This window comes from Temnothorax americanus, unplaced genomic scaffold (assembly GCF_048541705.1).
Source record: "Temnothorax americanus isolate GAGA-0224 unplaced genomic scaffold, ASM4854170v1 Scaffold7, whole genome shotgun sequence".
Lineage (NCBI taxonomy): Eukaryota > Metazoa > Arthropoda > Insecta > Hymenoptera > Formicidae > Temnothorax > Temnothorax americanus.
The window spans coordinates 1,978,757-1,991,968 of NW_027509792.1; the positions used below are offsets into that span (position 1 = coordinate 1,978,757).

General features: G+C 41.3%; 1 long non-coding RNA gene across 1 annotated transcript in view; it reads right to left on the reverse strand.

Moving 5' to 3' along the window:
• Positions 1–13,212, reverse strand: part of LOC143906257 (uncharacterized) — a 185,240-nt gene that overhangs the window by 135,475 nt on the left and 36,553 nt on the right. The window contains exon 2 of the long non-coding RNA XR_013259469.1: positions 8,661–8,753. This is a non-coding gene — a long non-coding RNA (uncharacterized LOC143906257). The remainder of the gene's footprint in view (positions 1–8,660; positions 8,754–13,212) is intronic.

Sequence of the window (13,212 nt, forward strand, 5' to 3'; positions counted from 1 at the left end):
ATTAACTCTTCGAGTTAATGCAACATCGAAAAAAGTACAGCAAGCCAAGACTAAATTGGATAATTGGATGCGATTGAATTTTCTCTAATTTGTGTCTCTAATTTGTCACAATAGTGAAAGACGCGTTATAAATCTTGCGCAACGTGCATATCACGTACAATGGATAATACTCTTGGTCTCGCGTATCCCCGCGACAAGTACCAGTCACATGCGGCAGTGTACTGAAAATCCTTTTCAACGAAACGCTTTAAATTCTATAAACTTCTGAAAGCTAGCGCGAGATGACTATAGCGATTCTTACATCGTGAAGGATTTAAGACTTCGCGACAATCGCGACTGTCCGAAGCGACGAATGCGCACGGAATAAAGTCGGGGCGAAGTTCGCGAATAATTCAACGGATTCTCGCGGCGTTTCTTCGAATTCTTCTCCGGTATGGCACGCTACTTTTCGTTGGTCTGTTGGTCTCCATTTGGAATGTTTGAATAAAGCGCGCTAGAAGTGACGCCAATTAACGCGAATTATGAGACACGAGAGAACAAATTTATTTTTCAACTTATTGGTAGTTCCAGTGATATCACTCTTTGAACACGATTCGAAAACATTTCATAACTCCTCGATGCTTCGCGAACGCTTTCTCGTCCAGTTTCGTTGCACACGAGGAAAAGCAGATAAAATCATGAGAGGAAAAGGAGAGGATGGAAGAAGAGAAACATCATGGAGCAAACTACGCTCCTTAAGTTGATTGCGCGAGAGGACCCGGACTGCGAAGCCACTTCATCGTTAATTGTAATTTGACGTTTAGCTCGGGTACCAGGGCACCACTGATGCTCTCGGCCCGTAATTTTAATCCTTTCGTCGTTGAGACGATTTCGCCCCGAAACGCCCGAAAGCCTTGTGAAATAAATGAACTTAAGCTCGATTTACGCAGGGAGGGAGATCGCGGAGGATCAAACAACGGCGATGGAGACGGTGACGGCAAAAAAGAGTAGGTCGTGAGAACACTTAATTTTTAACGATTCCTAGTGCGATAAAAAACGAAGAGAGAGAGAGAGAGAGAGAGAGAGAGAGAGAGAGAGAGAGAGAGAGAGACGAGGAGCGATGGAAGGAAAAGGAGAAAAGTGGAGAGAGCTAGGGAGGAGAGAGGTACCAAAGAGACTCGAGAGTACAAACCAACCCTCTGGCTTGTTCAATTAAGCTCGAATACACCCGACGCGTATTTATGTGACTGAACGTCGCGACGTTTTCCGGCGAAGTAAGTGTTGTTCATAACGATGAGATATTTTAATTAACGAAATTTTAATCAACGAAACTGAAACTGCTAAACTTACTGCCTCTTTCCCTTTAATCGATTGAAACTGCTGAGTTTGTAATAAAAGCGTGCAACGCCGAATGCCGCCGAGTATTCTTTTACGAGCGTGAATATCACAATCTCATTTTGCTCATTCTTTGTTTTTTGAATGGAGAGAAACAGCTAAAACATACTTTGTTTCATTCAGTAGAGATCATGTTTAACAATAAACAACCAAAACATACGTAACGAATAACGTAAAGTAATAAATAATTAATCAGATTAACATGCTGATTTTTTGCGTTCAAAATATTAATTTTTTACACAAGTATTCGAATAATCCTTTCAGATTCGACTTAACTAAGCCGAAGATATTATAGATATTCACGTTCTTTTACAATCTGCGATAAAAGAATCCTTTCATAAAATCTATAATCGGGTTCTTTAACGGCCAGAACGTATAGGTATTCCGTTAATCCGGCCATATTACTTAACGAATTTTACCGTCGAAGACGTAACTAGGAATCTAGTCCGTACGTCGTCATAAATCACCTTACGACAAAAACGAAATAATGACATGTTCGTTAACTTCTCTCCCTCGTGTAACTCGCGCGTTTTTCTCGTGCACGCGTCAATGTACTCGAAAGTGTAGACTGACAGTGTTAAGAAACACGCGTGGCCTCCCGAGCAACTTTAATAAGCAATAAGTAGCAATAAATAATAAGCTAAACGCTGTGTCGTGTTTTGATAGGGAGGCGCCGTATTCACGGTCCGACACGCTATTATGATCCTTCCATTTCTTTTTTATCTCGACGAGATACGCCCGCGTATCCGTGAGCACACGCGTGAACACACAGTTATTCCTGCAACTCCGACGGTCGGTGTGGTCACCCTTAAATCACGATCCTGTCTAAGGAACAAACTAATCCTGATTCATGCCGAGAAGACGCGTATAACCGGCTGGTTTCGTCGTACCCTGGTAAAACTCGTGATCCGGATGGCATAGCAAGTTTCGTATATAGTTGCGTATCTTTAATTAGAAGCCGCGACTACGCGAGGCAGGTGAAGCGAGAAACGAGCAGACGTCCGTAAAAGACGAGGTGGAAATAGAATGTCGAGAGAATCAAGAAACGAATATGATCAGTTGAAAAATTGAGCAGCTGAAATAGCCGCTGTGTATTGTTATTAAAGTTTTATTCCTGTATGTCAGATACCTTTAATATATTGTAGATCTTTTTCTACATTTATTTTGCATTTACGCGTGTATCATTTGTCAGACGCTATTTATTAATTTGAGACTCTTTCGGGGTTACTAACGTCAACGTAACTACTAAAATTATTCTTATGTATTAAAATATATTTCATTGACATGTATTTTATCTCGTTTAAGTTTAAGAAGCGTACGATAATCTTGGATAAAAATATTTGTAGTTATTTTAATATTTTCAGTTTACGAACCCGGGGCATTCAACAACGAAAGAGAATTATGGAAAGCTTTAAACCTGATTATACCTCTTTAAGACACGAGAGCTCGAGTCAAGTAATCCTAGGCAACTGGCGAAACCTTCGCGTTTCAGACTCTCAGAGCCGCAATTAGCTCGCACGAGGATGCAAGCGGAGCTATCCGCGTCCACCGTCCGCCTGTCGAGAGAATCTGAGCTTGAGTGGCGGACACGACGGGGCCACGTCGAGAGAGTTAGCATAGACAATGGCCGCGCCTCGATTACGTCGTGGCCACTCGAACGTCGTGGGAAATAAAGTAAGACCGTATTTACGCGTGACAGGAGTCCTTCGTTCTGTCGTACCGACGACGTCGATGACACCTTTCTCGCAGATTGTCTCGGATGACTCTTATTCAGAATCCGCAAAGGGGTGGATATTGATCGATCGTGATATATGCCGTGTGATAGCACTGAATGCATGTTCACAGAAGATGTACACTCAGCAAGTCATTCGCATCAAGTACGATGAACAAATCCATAGAAAGCGATTGCGAGAATATCATAAAAATGTAAAAGTACTTTCGGTCTCTACGAGTTAACTCGAGAGATTATAAATTAAAGAGATAGACCTATTGTTCCAACCTATTGGTAAGCTACCTGATAGTTAAATCACATGTCTATCTTTGTCCAATGTAAAGGATAAACAAAGACATACATATGATTTAACTAATTAGGTAGTTTAGCAACATAGACTGGAACAACCAGCCCTAAATGATATTAAACTTTGTAGAAATAGAAAAAGTTACGTAATATAAAACTTGACATGAAAGTGAATGACATATAAAGCTAAGTGTCGATGTTCATATTAAATAGTCGATGACATCGGAAGAACGAGTGAAAGCGCGATCGATCGATATGGTTAAGACGTACAAACGTCACGATCGAATCTTCTTCTTCCGTTACCTTTTCATCACTGCCGCTTGTTGACTCGATATAATGTACATATATATCATCCTCATGTACGTGTCACATACATATATATGTATATCATCCTCAACTATGCCTATATATATATATATATATATATATATCTCTGATAAATTTCGATTATAACAGTCAAGTGACAGGTTCGAAATACTTTCTTAAGCAGGTGCAGAGAGGAAGATGTACACTTTCAAAGTCGCTTAATTGAATTTCTTTGAAACCATATCAGTTTCTTTAGTGTCGTGATAATTTATAAGCATATCTCGATTATGCAATTTTATACAAGAAATTTCGGAGAACCTAACAAAAAGATTTTATTGAAGAAAATATTTAGAATTAAATTGCGCATTCTAAAGCCGCATAGAAATATTCACATCCTCAGGGCAACGTAAAAAATTCGCGCGAACACCGCAGCCATTTCTGCTTGAAATCACGCGAAGGGAAATATTGGACGTTACAGACACACGCCGTCTTCCCTCGGCTTAGCCAGCAAGCCGAGGATGCTTGCCAGAATGTGGCGTTGGAAGTCACTTCAAAAATGCTTACACAAAATTCACGAGTGCCGGTACATACGTATATAAAGAAAGGCGAGGGATCGTGAGGGGCAGTGGGACCGTGTGTGCACCGAATGCCGAGTCAGATGCCGTCACGTATATAAACCCGGCAGTCCTCCTCGTTTTGAGCCGTCCTCCTCGGATGCTGCAGTTCCGGACCGTCGCGTCGATCGCGGCGCATAATGCAGCGCGTGTACACGCGCATCCGCGCGACGTAAAGAGTCGCGGTAGGCTAATAATTCTGAGTTACTGCTAATACGAGGAGCTTCGAGGAGGTTCTCTGAGAGAGAGGACCTCTCGGCGTCGGCCTTCGCCGCTGAAATCGGTATTCGCGTCGCGTCGCATCGCGTTCTGGCATGGTTAAAGGATGCGCGACGAAGTTGCATCGAAGGCCGCACACGGCAAGACTTAGACGTGTGCGCAAACATACTCGCCGCATGACTCGTCATGGCGAAAAGAGACGATCGGACGGTCTCGAGACGATCGTCAAGGCAATCGAATTTATTTATGAACCGTCTGCGATCGTTCGTCAGCCGGTTACCGATCTTTCTGAAACACGGACGACAGCTATGCGGGCGGAATGTAATTATGACCTTCTCGAAATGCAAAACGATGCGACCGTCGGTGATTCATGTGACGTGATCGGAATATGGGCGGAATTGCGTTTAATAAAATTGCCGCGCGGAAAGAGATATTTGCGCAGTTAATTTTTTACTCCGTGTATAAAAGTTTAGATGTGACAATATGCGAATAAAATGTCCTGAAATGAATAGATTTGAATAACATATCTAACTTTGGGGATATATTTTTTAATAAAGTATACTAAATTAATATAGAATAATACTTTTTTTCTATATTTCTTCCAGTTTAAATAATTTTTAAATTTTAAGTAGTTTAGAAAATAATGAAAACACGAATCTTGATTTTCGAAATCATTTTTCAAGTATATTTTATAAGATCTGTGTCGACGATTTAGATTACAAAACACAAGCTTGTGAAGAAAGGAATTTGTTAAACGACACATTTGATCCAGATATTTAGTTAAACACTCATTTCAGTATCGTGCGTAACTTCGTTTCTCAGCAACGTGTTTCTACATGACGTTGCATACATAGCTGTTCAGTAATAGCTGCTTTCACAGAGTTGAGAGTCCTTAATTGATTTAACTGTACTTGCAGTCGCGCGCCGTTTATTTCGCTTACTAAGAGACGTAATGTCATAGTAACGCCTATTGTGTGCTGTCGCGGTAGTAAGTTACTTCTGCTGCAGGATTACGAATCGAATATCTCAAAGTGGCTTTCTCTTTCTCTTTCTCTTTCTCGTGACGGTTGTGCGGCCCGATCGTAGCTCGAACGAAGCTTTACGATAAAAAATTCCGTGGGCGCCGCCTCAATAATGTATCGCGCGTAAAGAGAAGGATTAAGCATACCCAACCGGTCAGAGCGTCAAGATTAAATAACGAAAAAAGATGCCATTTAAAGATGGGAGGACGGTAATCAAATTCCACTAAAAAATCGTAGCCCTTAAAATTTGGATCTTAAAAAAATTCTAAGATATCTGCCAAGACTCACGAATATTTCGATATAAAAATTTTACAGTTAGAGATAATAAAAAGACTTACAATCAGAGCTAATTTGTTCGATGTGGAAAATACTGAAAACTTTCTTAGAGAATTTAGAATTATTTTTACGAACTATTAATTTCAATTATATAGCGTAAACGGAAATTTATTTATGTTGTTTATCTCGACAGTAGTTTATTCAAATTATAAATAATCAAAGTCTTTTTCTCAAATGCTGCCCACAACCTGTTATCACAAAGGTACACTCGCTTGTGCAAGTCGACATATCACTTTGGTAAAGTTCAACGACGTTTTCGAACGGCATAAATTTCGAGTTTGGGACAAATCGTTAGAAGCCGAGAGAAGGCACGCGCTTCGCAAACCTTCCAACGCTTAGGGTTGCACGAATGCGGGGTCCAGCGTGTCGCGTAAAGTCGAGCTTTTCATTGAGCATCGGGTGGTACCATCGCGACCGGATTATGGAAATGTCCCGAACTTACGGCAACCCCTCCTCGTCTGTGACGCGCGTTCTCGGCCGGGCCTAACCCGGCTCTTTATTATTGTAATGCCCGAAGTTACGGCCGCGTGGTCTCGCGTCTGGGCCCCCTGATATAAGGCTTAATTTATGAAAATGACGTAAAATAGGAGCCGGCAACGTCATCGCCCGAGTCCTTCCACGGTAACTCCGAATATCTTATACCCCTCGCGTCTCCCATCCCTCCGATCTTCTCAGTATTTTTTATGTTATCCCTCGCGCCGCTGATCGCTACTGGTATTCGATGGATTTACGAAATCTAACTGAAAGGGACTCAGATGGGATCTTCTGATGCGTTAAGCACACACATGCAATTTCATATTAACCCCTCAATAAAGCTCAATATGATATTTCAGTGGAATTCGCAGTATTCGATGACGAGAGTGATGGCAACAGAGGGATCCTGAAGTTAGGACTTCGTCGCATATCGCTATTCACATTAAGAATGCATTGTAAATTATACAAAATTGATAGTGAAATTCAATTAACGGCATAAGGCAAATTATGTAAATAATCATGAATATAATGAATTGCCACTTCGCAACTAAAAGTTGCTTAAAAAGAACGTATGGAATGACGATTGATTAATTGCCCGCTTGAGCAATTGCTCAAATCTCTTAATTAATAATAATTATATTGTTTTATTTTTTTCCGATTATCGAACGTAAATTTATATGATTATGAGCTCAGTATTGAATTTCTGCGAAAAACAGTTTGTAAATCTCGTTGTAAATATAATCTGCTTGCTATTATATTCCTGAGATCTCTCATAAGAGAGTTTTGATAATGATTCGCAATCTGACTGCTCCCACATTCATAAATTAAGAAGATGATTACACGTAAATCGAAGATATTAACCGGACGAAGACGGGGAACGGGAGTGAAAGGTGCCATGCGTAATTGTAAGAAATTACCGCGAAAATTACACGTCGGTTGTGCAAGAAAATTGGATAGATCGACCGGCAAATCGATATTCCACATAAAAATATCCGCCTACAAAGCGTTGCGTTGGCGTACAATCGAAGGACGTGAGTCTTCAAATATCAAGAGAAACTTTCGTGTGAATCCGATCGTGAATATAGTAAAACGCGCGTTCGATGGGAAAACAAATCTATGATTAATATAAAAAATTTATATAAAATATTTTTAAAATTTGACTTTTTTCTATTGTAGAGAAATATATGTATAGATTATTTTTAAAAATGAGACCAGGAGAAAGCGCAATAAAGGGAGAAAATTAATTATCCGGCCAATTTTGATTTATTATTTTAACGTTTGCCTTTAAAACCAAAAAATCAGCCCCTTTTCAACGGTAATTCCAAACGAGTGGACAAATGTTTGATCGGGTCAAATAAGCGCGTTAAATTTCCGAACGGCACGTTTCAATCGCACGGTCGAGCGTAACATGCATATAAGAGGAAAAAAATTACAGATATTCCGCATTTCCACGGGGTATGGCGCGGAGGGGCGGGTGCACTCGCGGAGGATGGTGAAACGGCAAATAAAACGTATTGATGTTTGCAATTAAATGGGCGAGACAATGAACAAATACCGATTCGCTTCCGGCTGTACCGGGACGCGCGCGGTGGTTCAATTTAATAAATATCCATCTATTAATTTTCCCTTTTGGTCGCTACGCCGGTCACCATCCTCCCGGATTATTTCGCCTCACCACCCACGCTCTTCCGTCCTCCTCGTCGCAGATCGTGTAATGCGTTGAAGAAGACGCGTGTGACAAGGAAGGGAGCCATCGAACTATTTTACTCTCGCGATATCCTCGCGTTTATTTGTTCACGCGTTTGTTTTGCGCTTGTTAACGGCCAACCGCGCTCTACGCAAACCCGCCACTTCCTACGCTCGTTTGCATTTCATTAACTTTGGCTTCCTCCGATTCTCTTTGCACACCGCGTGCCCCGTCGCGTTGTCCGGTGGATCCGCAAACTCCGCGCACCGCGCAAATCCCGCGAATTACGTTTTTCTCTTCAACGCGCAGAGTTTGAGAGTGGAGAAAGAGAGAAGAGAGGCGCGCGAAGAACCTTCATTAATTCCGCAGATTTTTATTTTTATTTTACGTGCACGTGAAATCTCTTGGTTAAATATGTATTGCAGAACCGCAATATCTTCTATTTAAATGAGGATCGATGTGAAATTTCGATCATGATTTTACGGTCATGATTCAGATTTTATTTTGACTGCACCATCCAGTCAAGTTGAAAATATATCGTTCCTTTGAGTCAAACAAACGGGAGTAAATAATAAATTGTATAAATAACATATAAATGATAAATCACTCACCGGCTGTGGTTGCTTCGCCCGATATATCGTCGATGTCTCGATGCTTCGATGCCTCGATGCCTCGATGCCCAAGCCTCCGCCTTTTAGATTTCTCTGTTACACACATATGACACATTAGACATATATAACACAACACTTTACAAAAACGCTTAATTATGATGCGCTAATCATAAGAATACGATAATCGTGTCGCACTTTGTACGGCGCTCCTGACATTAACCATACGCAACGCACAATTCAGTGAAACACGAGATATTGTTTAATGAAATGATATACATATAACGACATCATATTGCCTGAAACATTTGATTCGACGATTTGTGCGTTGCATTGCACGTTTAATCCCGAAATGGTAATGGACAAATCACTTTTAAAGCGGCGAAGATTTGAAGACACAACATTTATTCGATTCGAAGCATCGTTGAGCGGTAACCCATGGCCAGGGAATATCGCAAGTTGAAACAACAGTTTACAGTTTTCGAACCCCATCATTTTGATTCCCGCTTTATATGAGTAAATCCCATATGGAAAGCTGCTGTCGCATCGATATGCTTTCAACTCGTTAATTGCGAAGTTAATTGATCGCGGGTAAGCTAATAAACACTGATTAATCACAAAGAATAATTGCGTTTAAAGGAGTAACGATGACAGACTTGGATCGTGCGACGTCTTGCCTGCTCGAGCGTTAGTGCGTAAATGGTAGCGCCGACACAACAAAATCAAAGCCACATGTCGGGACCGTTATCGCTACGAAATACATAAATTCATATTCCGTCAAATACTCTGGTCCTTGTTTTCCAAATTAATTTTGACGAATATGTCCGTTGTCGCATATCGTATATTTTACTTTCTAGATTCGTTAACGTCGCCTAACATAATGATTTATGTATGATTTAAAGTTTTTATAAAGAAAGAATGAAATAATTTGCAAACGGTAATTAAAATTTGCTGTATTAAGCAACATATGAAAATCGGCCGATTTTTTCATACTACAGATAAATATTTAAAAACTAAATGCTTATGTTCTGCGCTAGAAAAAAAAACAGTCTATATTGAATCCATGCTTTCACGCGGGAGGCATCATTTATCGGGACATTAAAGAAATTCCACGATCCTCCTCGCGATCCTCGTAAACTTTACGCGTTTAACGCAATCGACGTTCATTTCCTTTCTCCCGAAATTCTACGTGGGTCCTGGTCCGCCTCTCGCCGCGGGGCGACCAATTACTTTCGAGTCGTTATAAGCAGTTTCTACTTACCTTCCTCGTTTCGGAGAGACCGTGAAGCGAGACAAACCGCTAACCACAATTCGTATGCGCGCGGAACGCGAGCGGACCAAGATGACGCGGGGAGAAAAAAGCAACGAGAAGATAAGACGGTAAGAGAAAAAAGGGAGAAGAGGGACAAGTAGAGGTGTACCTATACGTGTCCAAAAAACACGGTGTTCCCCGCGGACGAGTGTAATAATTTCAAGTCAAAATCGGAGATGCTCTTTGATTCGTGCCTCTTCTCCGCCGCGCGCCGTCTCGATCTTCCTTTCTTCGTGCTTTTCGACTTCCTCTCTTTCTCTCTCTCTCTCTCTCTCTCTCTCTCTCTCTCTCTCTCTCTCTCTCTCTCTCTCTCTCTCTCTCTCTCTCTCCTTCCCCCTTTCTCTACTTTTTTTCCTTTCCTTTATGCTCTTGCTGAATCTTGCGCACCACGAAATAGGCACTAAAGTATAATTTATTCGCGCTCAAGGGAAGGGAGAGAACGGCGCGAGAAAAAGGTACGAGGGGGTAAAAAAGGGGTGCACGACTACCGGCCGGAAAAGAACCTTAACGCTCGACAAGGCGCTTTCAAACCTGATTATTCACATAAATCAATAAATAACCCGTTGGTAGACTCCGTCCGTTCGCCCGCCCCCGATGTCTGGGAGCACCATTCCACATACATTATGCCGCACGGTACATTAAGGGGCCCAAGGCCCCGCGAGCGACGATATATTATCTATTCCGCTTTTGGTGGCTGGCACCGTCGCGTAATAATGCGCCTAATGTCCCGAAACTTCGTATATTTGGCCAATGCTGTGGCTCGTTCAAAGTGAAAACGACATCACCGACGATAAATATGTTGGTCGTTCTGCGCGTCATTGGATTATGCTAATCGCGGTAGGCGAGTGATATTATTTGATGAGCTGGCTATATCCCATGCTCGTAACTACCTGTCCTGCTCGAATGCTAGTATAATTATTATTGATAGACTTATTATTTATTTAATAAAGTTCACAATGGAAATGGAAAACGTAGCATGGAATGGAAAATACAGAAATATCAAGCAATTTTAAGCGTTTCTTTATGAAAGACGAGTCTTTCTCATAAATTTAATTTTATATTTAATTATGGTATTGTTTTTACATCTTACTTCAATTTGCACTATCACTTTTAGATTCTCTTTAAATTTTATATATCGATAGAAGATTGATATAAATATTAACGAAACAAGTATGAGCATTTAATTATTTGGTAATTCATATATTATTTATAGATATTATATTCGACGCCACGATTGAGTCACGCACCTGTTCCTAAAAATATATATACGCGAAACGCATTAATTTCCTGAGCACAGAATTTCCATAGACAAAATTGTATACGGAACAATACGCATTCGCAATTTCAGTCAAACAACAGATTCTCGTTCGCATGCAAAGCGCGGCGTGCCGGCGAGCGATCTAAAGCGATCCCGTCGGGGATAAACACGGGCGGTCGGTATCGCCCTCCGCGAATCATTGAATTATGCTAATCGCCAGCGATGAGTGATATTATTCGGTTACACCAGCCACGCTCATGGCCATTCATCTGGCCCCGAGCCTTCCGGTTATCTCGCAACCCCACGTATTCTGGGAGCGAGTCGGCGGCGGAGAGGGACAGACCGGGGCAGACGTGTCTCGTGCATTCGTGCATCATCCCTTCCGGTCAGGGTCAAGGTTCGTACGTGCACGTGTTTGGGATTATGCCGCGCTTCCGCAATCACCTCGGTACGTTGTTCATTCGAACTGTCGATACCGACACGTGTTCGGCCCGGCGCGGCGCGGCGGTGCGACGCTCACGACGCGAAATTAATCATCTCGCGGATAAGCATGATGAAGTAACGAATGAGGTAGGCTAATGGGATAGGCGGCGCATTATTATAATTATCCCAAGCGGTATCGTCGTGGGGAGATAAATATTATTTTCGCCGTAATATCGGTCCGGAACGGCGCGTTAGATTAGTTGTTAATTGAGTTTCGTTTAACGATGTAATTAAAACTAACGTCGTGGTAATCCGGCTTGAAAATTTACGTAGAAGGCATTCGAAACGGGCAAACTTTTTCCTCAATTGTAGCTTGCGCGATTATATTTACGTTTGTATAGCATCATTACTATATCCTCGCTGTCACCTCGCTGTCAATTACGTCGAATTAAACACTTGTTTAGCGATACGTAATTAATGGTAATATGACATTGCCACTCTCGGTATAATTTATTCATGAGCTATTTCCGCGGAGGGCTGTTTGTAACAAAATTGTACTACGCGTATTAACCGTACTGGCGCTACCTTGATGCAACGAGGTCGATCTCATAAATAATTTCGTGGGTGCAATTAAGTCTTAAGTGCTTGCGGATATATATCCTATATAGCAGCATAACTATAAAGGCTGAATCAGTAACTACGAGATGTAAAAGAGCATGAGCATTAATGTCAAATGTAAAACTAGAAACATTTTTTCTCACAGTGTAAATATATTTGCACGACAATTTGGACGGTAGTGTAAAATAGAAGTAGGATCTTGTAGTAGATCTCGTAAACATTTAGAAATAATCAACAATTTCGTCGTTATGGTAAATCGCGTGTAAAAGGCATTTAATGAGATTTATATATCATCTCTCCCGAGTCGAAGTTAATGCATGCGGAGATATCAGAATTCCGCTTCCTCGGCCACGCCTTATCTTATCAACAGCATTTCGGGCAAAGATATTAATCGAGTACATGCTTTAGTTGATGCCATGGGGTTAAAACAAGTTCATAGATAATAGATAGATAAGCAGACAATTTGTACATACGTTACTTTATAAAGTACATTATGAAGTACATCAATTGTTTATTAAGCAGGGATTAATGCTTCCGAAATAATTATACGACGTTAAGTCAGAAAATAATAACTGTAAATTACTGGCGGGTCTCGGTGTGTTGATTGAATATCCCAGATCCATCAATTGATCTTGCACTTATCTTTTTCAAACGTAACGCGTGATTGGAATAGCCTGTTATACCAGCGACACGGTTTTCACCCGTGAAACTCCCACGAGAGCGCGTTTAATCGACCGCGATGACGCGGAATAAACGGCTTAATAAATAAACAATTTAACAAGCAGAGGTCGGGGGTAATTAATGCGTCGGCCATTTGTAAATGACTACGTCCCGCGAGAGAGCTGCGAAGGCACGACGTTCGTTAATTCACCTCGTCGCTTTAGACTATAAAACTAATTTACGGATATTGATTAAATAATCGCCATCGTTACATTTCGCCATAA